Source organism: Oryctolagus cuniculus, chromosome 4 (assembly GCF_964237555.1).
Source record: "Oryctolagus cuniculus chromosome 4, mOryCun1.1, whole genome shotgun sequence".
Taxonomy (NCBI): Eukaryota; Metazoa; Chordata; class Mammalia; order Lagomorpha; family Leporidae; genus Oryctolagus; species Oryctolagus cuniculus.
The window spans coordinates 134,230,259-134,241,379 of record NC_091435.1 but is presented as its reverse complement, the minus strand read 5'-3'; positions in this window follow the sequence as shown (position 1 = coordinate 134,241,379).

The window sequence follows — 11,121 nt, the reverse complement described above, 5'->3', positions numbered from 1 at the left end:
TCCTAGCCTCTAGAAGAAGGAGGCCCAGCAGCAGCTTGGAACCCAAGACACACTTCCGAAATACAGTTCCAAAATCAATATCCCCGTTTTGCACAAACGAGCTAAAAATCTAGAAGAGTAGGGACCGGTCCGCAACGAAGGCGCATGGTGGCATGGAGTAGAAGTCCTTTGACAGCCGCTGGAAGTTCGTCCCCTCCCCACCCCCGCGTCCTTGTATTGGACGTCTGAATTGGACGATTCCTGACCTCCGGCCCCTCTGAGAGGTTCATGAGACCCAGACTTCCTGGGAGTATTTGTTCACCTGGACCTCTACAACGACTTTCAGGGCACTTGGTGCCCCACTCTCAAAATAGAACCCTGTCTAACCCCCAAGTTAGAAGTGGTACAAGTACCGGGCATCTTCCAAGACCCCAACCCAGGCGCTGGTACACTAACTCTGGCACCTGCCAGAGAAGCTAGAGTCGACTGCTGCCGGCTTTGGGTGCAGGTGACCCCTCTACCACCCACCCCTAGGTGACTGCAGAGACTTCTGCCCCCACCGGCAGCACCTAAGTCAGGGGAGGGGTAGAGAGGATTTGCTGGACAGAAGTTTATGCCTTGGTCGTTTGCAAACCGAGCAAAATCGTGTAGATTTAACCCTAAGGCTACTCTAGTCTGAAATACAGGAAACCAAACTGTCGGTGGCTGACACGTGTGTGTAGGGTAGAGCTGATTTAAAAACTTGCCATGACAGGCGGTGGAAAATGTCTTATGATCAATGAACAGGCTTTGCTTTGCACTTTACAATTTGAATTAAACTATGGGGATTCTGCCCATTTATATACATGACCAAATCGCTCTGTCTGTAGCACAAGCTTCCCCTTGGTTTTGGAGACAATCTATTTGGACCATTCATTGGGCCCCTACACTTTGCACAGGACAAATCTCGCCCCCACTCCCAACCCATCATCCTTCTCTGTGAACCCTCCCTTGTTCTTGACTTTCCAGCTTGGACAGCGTCAATCGAAAGCAAGTTGGACGTTGGGGGGCAGGGATGACGTTTCTGCCTGAGGTGGGTCTCCGGCATTAATTGTCCCAATAAATTGAGATATAGTGTGCATAATGCAATGGAGCAATATGGTTATAGTCCACGTGTATGACTTAATTAAGCTATTTGCAGCTTGATGCTGCAAGTCAACGGGTGTGCAAGTGGATTAACAATTGCCGGCTCCCTTATCCTCAGGATGGCGCATAATTACTTTACTAGCGGTACATATCAATTTTTGATGATTGCGGAAGCCATGCTCGCTTCACCAAGAAGCCGTTTAATAACTCTCCGTTGTGTATTAAAAAAGTAGTGTTTGGAAATATTTTGAGGTCGCTCTGAACATTTTTATAGTTTCTGATTGTGGCCTTTAATGGGCTGCCGTTTTATTCCTGATGTATATTTTATAAAGGGGCAAAGGCTAAAGTCTTAAGTCTGGGCTCTGGGAGGAAATTGGAGTCCTCTATGCTTCCCCACCCTCTTTTCACCCCCCAGGGGTCTCCTCGTGTCTTTATGAAAGTCGGGTTGGCAGAAGAGGACATAATGGACACATATAAATGCTTGTAACTGGGCAGTCACCTCTACAATTGTCTCTGCTCTCACCTTTCCCCCCTGCTCCTCTCTCTCTCTCTCTCTCCCTCCCTCCCTCCCTCCCCCCCCCACACGTTCACACACACCACGCACACAAACATCCTACTTAAAGATTATTGAGGAGGACTGTGAGCTGCCCCTCTTCATTCAGCATCCCTTTCCCCCTCCACCAACAGGACCCTGTCCCCAGTGTTGCACACTCCTGCCCAGCGAGGCTGAGGAAAGCAAGGCGTCTGGTGGCCCAGCAGGGTAGTATGTACTAACATGGGTTGATGAAATTTGTGAGAGGACTAATAAAATTATACAACCTGATGACAGAGGCACTGACATTCTTACTTCCTGGGCTCCTTGCCCTTTGTTTAGAGTCAGATGGTGCCAAAACCCCAGCTCACTTTCACCCTGGCTGGGGATGGGTGGTGATGATGTGCATTTGTTCTCTGTGATTTACTATTCGAATCTTATGTCAAGGCTGAGAGTTTGACCTCTCTGGATTGAACTAAATTCATCACCTATAATTTTATTAAAAAGCCCAGAGGCCATCAATCATTATGAGAGCATGAGGAGCCAATATTTTCCAGGAAAACATGTCAAGTTCATGAACACATGGCACTTCTACCATCCCTCCCTTGTCCTGGGCTGGACAGGCACTTACCTAAGCTTTTTTCTGAGGACCCAGGGTCAATGCAGCACTCAGTGGATAGAGGTGTTTGGGTGGAGGGATTTTTTTTTTACTTAATTAGGACCAGAGCTGGATGAGATAGTGTCCATTCCCTGACTTAGGCCAAGCTCCAAAGAAGCCCCCTGTTTTTGGACTCAAAAGATGGTTTGACAAACTGTGTTTCCTAGCCTTAATCCAAAAGAAATTTCAAAAGGTATAACCAAGATCAGGCCTGCTCTACCCATTTCTGAAAAAGCTGCTGTAAATCACTCCAAAATTACAGTACATCACAGCCTACATGTATATCAGAATATCCAAATGCTTGCCTGCTAATGAAATAACTGTAATGCCAGTCCCATTAAAAAAATTTAAGAGGGATACAATTTTCCAGTGGTGTTTTAAACTCAACTCAATATTAATTCTTTAAAATTAAGGTTGCACAGTCCCTGTTTTGAAGGTTTCCTGGTCGAAGTCAATTTGTTCTTGTACCTGAAGCAGGTGATGTTTCTGCAGAGACATCTGAATGACAGCGGGAGTGGAGGACAAATCTAATAAAGCCTAATAAAGCGTGAGCGTCGAAATGTCATTAAACTTACAAAGATGAGACTCAAAATCACCAAAAAGGTAAATGTCTTCATTAGTCTGATCTCTGAAGACTGTCGAACATTTCATTAATTTATAATTTATGATTGTTTGACAAATATTGAAAAGTATGTAAATATGAGTGGGATAATGTCTTTTCTGCGGGAGATGAGGAAATGACCCAAACTGTACGTGCCTGCAAGATTACACACAGGACCCAGCTCTCTGTTATCAAACTGTGCCGCCCCTTTAGCCAACATATTGTGCAAGTGACAAGTGAAATAGTGCAGATAAACCAATGGTTTAAAACGTAATAAAGACAACAGCCATTTGCATTTTTTACATTTTATTACAAAGGTAATTTACTATGACACATTTCTGAATGTAATTTATGAAAACATGTTAAAGCAATTACATCGTGTATAGAGCCCTCAGAGCTACGAAATTCAGATAAATAATAATATTATAGATCTTTAGAGACTTTCACTATTGAAAACATATCATAAAAGGAATCTTTTATTTCAAAAATGGATTGTACAGGAGAAGAAGATAATGGCATTAAGATTTAAGCTTAAGAATAAATTCTTGAAGAATAATAGAAAATAAATGAACAACATTATTTGCTGGAGTTGCAAAATTAAATCTTTATGATGACAATTTGCTTAATTCATAGGCTTTATTGTCAACAATTCTTTTTCTTCCTGGAGTGGATGGAATGTTAGGTGCTTCTTGGAAAAGAATGAAAGAGGAATGTATGTTTTCTTTCTCAAATTTCTGAATTTATTTTTTCTATTTCCTTAAACAAAAGCACAGAATTGTGCCAGTTTTGAAAAGGAGAAAAAGAAACCCATTCCCTGGTGGTCAGTGCTGTCTGAACCAATCCTTCAAGCACACCAGCCTGTCAGGAGTTATCAAACTGGAAGAGAATTTCATGAGAGAAGAGACAAGGCAAATTTACATAATAAAACATAAAATTAAAACTGGACATCTTATTCCTCTTCTCACTCCAGATATTAATTTATTTTGTACTTGCTTCATAAAATGTTCTAAAAACTGGGGGTACATGATCAGATACTTTGGATTTAACTTTTTCTTGGAAGAGGGGAATCTTTACACCTTCTGTATTCACAGGTACACTTCCCTCAAACATTTCAGATTTAAAAATCAATCATAATGCAAGGCTGGAATGAGCTGCTTTCTTGTCTGTGGAGGAATGCCCTGGGTTTATCCTACAACTTGAGACAACGCAAAGAGTGCAGTACCTTCACCTGAAGTATCCCTTAGGGAGCTTACCTGCTGTGATAGCTTTACAGCCACTATTACTATCTCTGCTGTATTGGATCTCGTCAACCTAAGAAAGCAGGTCCTATATATCCAAACCAGATCTGAACTGTGTGGCATCTGGAGCATGTAATAGTTAAGCTTGATCTTCTCCTAGCAGCTCATGGTAACTGGCCCTCAACACTTCATCCTTCTCCCCAGCTGGAACAGCCAACACTCCCAAGTGGATGCGGAGTGAGTGCCTACGGAGTGTCACCAATCTACCAAAAGAAGGTCCTCCTTAAAAGTGGGCCATTGCTGTGTCAACGTGGTAGACACTTTCTTGGGAATAGTGTGCAGGTGCGTGCCGGTCTAGAGACCCGAAATCCCTACATCCCTGCCCACGGATTTCTGTTCTATCGTGCCTCCTGCTAGACAGTTGGAGGCAGAACTGGCCAAGCAGCTGACGCTCCTTTCCCATTCCGGCGAAAACAGCACCTTCTTCCCGCCAAGGATGAGTCCAGTCGGCATTGCTGGTGGACAGAGAGGCAGGCGGGTCAACGGGCTTTTTAGCTCCGGGACACGATCACTTTTGACTCCTTTCTCGTGGATCAGCGGCGAGGGTCTCCCTTCCAACCCAGCATTAGAGTGGATTTTCACTTTTACCACCAGGAACTACCCCAACCTTAGATCCCTAGCCCAGTCGAGGCTCTGGCTAAAGTCTGAGAGCCCTTGGCGCTAGACGGGTCTTTAACCCCCGCTCCCACCCCCAATATTCTCCAGAGCTGAACTGAGCAAAGGGTCGGGCCGTGGGTTAGTTTTAACCAAGGTTAAATCAGTCCTTCGCTCCAGCCTTTGTCTCACTTGGAATGTTTAGGGGTTGCATATGCTTTTGTGTTGCAAACAGCAACCGAGGTCCCCAGGAGTTCCTGACCCCATGCCAGGGCTGGAGCGCCGTTTCCCAGGACAACTGGCTGAGCCGGCCTCCTGGCCTTGGTCTTGCGCAGGCCCGCTGCCATGCGCACCAGTAACAGCGCAGACACGCAGAGCCCAGCTCACCTTCCAAGAAAAGTTTCCCCTTTCTTAAAAAGAAGAGGAAATCTATTTAAGAATGAATTTCTCAGAAAGCAAACTACCTGTATTCTTGGACTTACAAAAATGAAGAAACGTCATGGGGCCGGAGGTGCTCAGTAAAGACAGAAGAAAGAGAAAGAACAAAATGATACCTGCTGATTTGTCAACCCCAGTGGGCAAACAATCTGTTAATAACAATCAAAGGACTGCATTGTTTACTATGAAGCTCTCTGTACATGACCCCATTTATATCTGCACGGCCATGTTTTCATGACTTATAGTATATGCAAAAACAAACTTTCTTGCGGTGTTTTTTCCTCCCTCCTTCTTCTCCTCTGTTTGTGAAGCTTTTCTGTCCAGTTAGATGACTCTAAAAGAAGGCGAAGGAAAGGAAGAAAAAACCTCCACCCCCATCACCACCCAAGAAATGATAAATAGCGTCGCATAGCTAATCGCTGGAGGGCGTGTTTACCAATTCATAATCATTTATTCTTGGTGATGTATGACTCTTACTCTTAAATCTGAAAAGCTTCTATTTGAAGGTGTAAATAGCTTTTTTTTTTCCTTTCCTGCAGTAAACCTTCCTGCATTAGCAGTGATTGATCTCATGTACAATTCGTCCCAGAGTGCTATTTTACAGGGGGAACACTAGCTTTTGGAGATTAACTGGGGAGTCTGTTACATATTAATGAAGCTGGGAGATATACTAACGTTTTGGTAATTTAGTTATTTGTGTCTATAGCTATCGTCGTTATTTTCTTTTAGACCCCTGCGGTTGCTTTCCATCGAATTAAAAAGTGGTCCTTAGAATTATTTTTTTCCACTGGCAACTAAATGCCATTTAATGTGAAAAACAAATGTTGACTTCTCTCTTGAAGGAAGTGTGTTTCTTGGCAAGACATCAAAGTGTTTTAAACTGTATTACTGGGCTATGTTAGTTTTCTTACTTGTAGGCTGTGCTAAAGTAATAACTAATGGGAAAAGAATAAAGAAGTCTTGGCCAGCTTCTAGCCTAGAAAAATCATTTGATCTTCTAGGATAAGAGGAGAAAGTTAAGAGAAAACTGTCCCTGGACAGAGGTTTCCCCCAAACATTTGAAAACCCAAACAGAATCAATGTTGGGGGCAGGCTGGTGGAGGAGGAACAGAAGTTGCTCCTTGATTTGCAACCTGATAATTAATATCCCACCAAATGAGACATCAACGTCATTAATGCCTGTGCGATCCTGGAGAGAGATTTTTGAGTGAATTCCAATGCCGAATAAAAGCCTCATCTGGCAAAGAGGTTGTTGCCACATAGCCCAAGATAAACGGATACTAATCTTCTGTTTTCCTGTAGAATTTTCATGGGGAGGGAATGTAGCTGAAATGTTCTCTGGCTCTCACAAAACTTGGGAAGGGGATTGTCTGTGGGCAGGAAGCTTTCCCAGATGACCCCCCCAACTCCCTAAATTCTGTAGAGGAGGCTGGATTGAGGGAGTGGGATGAGGAGAGGAGAAAGTGTTTCAAAACCTCCACTGAGTGAAGTGAGCACCTGTGCCTGCCTAGTGTAAGAAAGGCGGATGGCTCATTTCCACTTTGACCAAGTCCAAGAACTGCCTACTGACTTTAGAAGAGCGCAGGAGGTCTGCTTCAAATTCCCATGGGACACATCTGTCCCTGGGTTCTCAGTGCATGAATCTGAGCACCATAGGCCTCTGGGCATCTACTGGAGATTGATCTCCCACTCTTCAAAGGGGAGACTCCTCCTGTTCCCCTCCCATAGCCTCTGTCACCACCCTCCTGGAAGAAGCCTGGAACTGGAACTCTGGACTACTAGGGCTGTCCAGCCCAGTGTTGGCTGACAGGGCGGCTTCAAGGACCAACAGCCTTGCCCCAGCCGCGTGATAGCGCCAGTTGGCCGGGGCGCTCCCCTTTTGTTTTCGGGGGGCGATTTATGTTCTTTATAAAAATGTGGTTTGGAAAAATAGAAAAGGCCTTGAAAACGTTGTTACAATGAAAAAGGGACAAATTAGAAGACATTTTCCGTGATCAAAGGCGAGAGGGAGAGCACGCATGGACATTCACAAAGCTTGACTTATTCACTCCCCTCTTTTGCAAGCCGGGGCAACAAGCGTGTCCCCCATTGACAAGGAGCCCTATTCAGACTGCAGGTGCGAAGTGGGCCGGCACGCCCGGCCACATTATGTCAAGGTTGTTGGAGATTAGTGTTCGGCCTTAATAACTAAAGCGCTTGATTTACATTGGAAAAAAGTCCCCTCAGCCGTGAAAACAAAATCGTTGAACGCGTGATCATTGCGAGGGCGGCTGATATCCTAATACTTGCATTGTTCCCGGCCCCAGCCCAGGCGTGCCCCTGCGTCCTCAGGAAGGGCAAGGACTGTGGCTGCTAACCGTGGAGCAGGTCCCCAGCAAGCGCCACGTCGGGCCTGGACGAAAACGTGACGGATGGACGTTCCACCGAGGCCCTAGGAAGACAGATGGGCGCCTCCCTGGGATTTCAACTCCTGGCCCTACACTTTGGCAAAGCCTGGAGTAGAGTAGTGGGGACTCCACGGTCTGGAGCAGGTCTGACAGGTGCGAATCTGAACGCTGCGGGTGGCTCCAGTTTGTCGTGGAGCCTGAGTTGGGAACTTGTCTTGAGGTGGTGTGGGCAGACAATTTTCCTCACAGGTGAGGATCATTTGGGAGTAACTGGAGAACTGAAGGCACACGCACTCTGATGGGGGCCTCCAGGAGGGTTATGGAGGAAGTATGCAGGTCAAACTTCCTCCAAGATCAGCCTATTTCAGAAAAGCCCACATCTACCTGCAGCCCAAGCTAAGGTTTCTTCGCAGATTTCCCTTTGTTTTCCCAGAGATGGGTGGAGGTGGGGGAATCCACCTTGACCTTGGTCCTGTATGCCCCTGCAAGGCTATTTGCTCTCCCATCCATTCTTCCAGCCACCTAGGAGAAGGGATCCAGAGAACAAGAGATGTATAGCTAAGACCCAAGATCAGGCATTTCCATGTGGATTTGTATCCATTCTAACTGCAGTATCTTTTGTGGAAATCAAGCTACTTAAGGCAATTTCCATACGATCCCAGCTAGAAGAAAAGGTTCTGTGGGGACAAGGTGAGAAAGCTATTAACTATTGTCTGCCCTGAAAAGGTCGTAAGTCAGCGCCTCAGTAGCCGACCTGTCAGGAGAAGGTATAAAGGCTTTATTCACGCGGTGGCTGCAATGTTCTCAGCTCTCACAAAAGTGTTTTTATGATTCAATTTTCTTACCTCTTTTCTTAATTAAAAAGCTGAACCATTAGAATAGCACCTGCGTTGTGTCCTGACGGTGCCTGCATACTAATTCCAGAACCTTTACAGCCAGTAATTATAACATAAAATCAGAGGTTGAATAAAACAGAAGGATTTTGCTCCCAAAGCCTTGCTAATCCCCTTTTAAAAGGGTCTGGTGAAATAATTCAGAACAGTTTCCGGAAGTTGGATTACCACTTTTTTTTTTTTTTTTTTTTTTTTACTTTTTACAATGCAATGATATTCCACACTTAGAAAAGGCAATTTTTCTACAACAGTTTTACTTTCTTTTTTATTTTTAAAGAAAATCAGCAGGTTTTTCCTGATAATGGAAAGCTTTTCAGTACTGGTTCTTTATTCACTAGATGCAACGGCAGAAAATGTAGGGAACATTTTTAGATATATTTAAAACATTTTCATTTTCTCAGGTGAAAGTGGCTGTGTTGAGGTTAGGATTGCTTACATGTATCAGGCAACTTCTCACTTCTCAGAGGAACTAAGTTAGCAAATCTTGAAAAGGGCTGAAGCCTATGTTTCATGATATAGAAATGTGCACATTTCAGGTAAAACACCTTCCACCAGGATGCTGGGTGTGTTTTTTGAACACTTAATGAATGCATTGGTGAGTACAAAAGCTAGAGATCTCCCTCTATTAAATACTAAGCAATGGCACAAGTCAAGGACCTTTAGCTGTCTGAAGTTTCTCCTACTTTTGGCAAAGAAGACCAGGCTCATCTGGCTAATCTAATCTTGCATTGGAGAGCCTACTGTCACAGATGAGAGAAAATTGAGTCATTTTCCTGATTCTACATAAATTGTGTGGTGACATTGTTGGTGGACTATTTTTCTTTATTTTTTCCATCATTCAACAACTACATGGCACAGCCAGTACAGAATTGCCTACTTTTGGTTTATTCCCTCTGTAGACATCTGCTAAGGTTGTCTATCACTGTGAGGTTGAGAACCATGTACACCTCTGCTCATCTTGTTTTGAATTGATCAATATCCTGCCATTGCATTTTGGCTCATTGAGAGTGTACACTGGCTCTAAAGAAGCAAAAGGTACCCAGCAAGTTTCAAAGTCCATCTCCCTAGTCATGTTTACACTAGATTAACCTGTATTCCAGGGTATTTTTTCTTTCTTTTCCATGCAGCTGCTTGGATGTTTGCAAAGCCTCTGAGTGATACCGGGCCACAACCCAAGACCTCCCCTAATTGTCTTCTGAATTACTCTTTTTCCTGAATGACTTTAGGATCTAAGCTTGATAACATTCCTAGAAGAAGAAGAAGAAAAAAAAAAAACACTTATTTTCTTCATTGCAGAGATTTGGGTGAAAATGCAATGCTGATCTGAGGTTCAGACAGGAAGTTGCTGACCACTGGTTGTCACCAGTGTTGATGTGGAATTCTCGATAACTTGTTGATCGAATTGTTGGCAATTTTCCTGGAATGAGCATTTAGTAAAGAGAAAATCATTATTGTGGAAATGATCCTGATGTATTCCTGGGAAAATTGTACTTTTCTTGTGTGTGAGTGTGTGTGTATGTGTGTATGTTTTTTCCCCAAAAAGCCCAGTCCTCAGCCTCCCAAATGCCCTTGCTCACTCCCCACATGCCCTATCACCTAAGCCTTGAGAAGCCCAACAGGGAACTAAGAAACTGCAGAGACTTATAATAAAATTAACTCAACATCTGGGCTAAGCGAGCCATGGAATTTACTACAACGCCAGAATCTTCACAAATCATATGGGTGACATTAAGGCAATCAGTTTCTTCAGCTTTGTTCTGTACTGAAATAAACTCTACTTCCAGTTTTTCTTTGGCCCTTAAAAAACAGATTATATCTCTGCCATAGTGCCTGGATGCATTGGGCGCTGGAACTCTAAGAGTAAGTTCATATGGCAAGAGGGTGAGGATGTTCAGCTCTTCTTGGGGTGCCTGAAGGAAACACAAATGGTTGTAGTGCCTGGAGCCTCTGAGGGACTCTATGATTGGCTAGAGGAGCCTACAGATAGTCATCTGATTTAGTGAGGTTGCCAGATGACTACATATAGCAACAACTAGCGTTTGGATTCTAAATATTTCAGGGAGTATCTTATTTAAACAAAACAAACTCGTGAAAGATAATAAAACATTTTTTAAAAGGGGGAAATATCGTTTTATTTTACACTGGTGGAACCTGAAGTACAGGGGGCTTCCTTTCTCATTCCGGGGCACAGGGTCTGCAGATGGACAAGCAGTGTAAATGGAATGACTCCCCATTCCAAGGTCTTCTCACCACTCGCTCTGTTTTTACCTTGCACTTAAATGTGGAATCGTGAAGGGGGGAGATAGGGCATATTTAGGATCAATAACAGGTTTAGGTGTCCCCTAGCTGCCCCCTCAGTGCCACTGGCGAGATGGGAGGTGAGTAACTTTCCCAGAGGACACTGAGCCGAACACAGGGTGAGGTGAGCCATGGGCACTTGGGGACCAGTGAGTTCGAGGCTCTGTCAAAGGTGACACCATTCAACCCCGCCAAAAATACAAAATAAAAGGTTTGAAGGCCGTCTAAGCCCTGCCGGCAGCTGGGTGCTTGAGCGCTTTGCTTTTTTTCCCTCTCCTGGATCCCTGGACCCCATCGCCACAGGTGTGGACTCGGAAG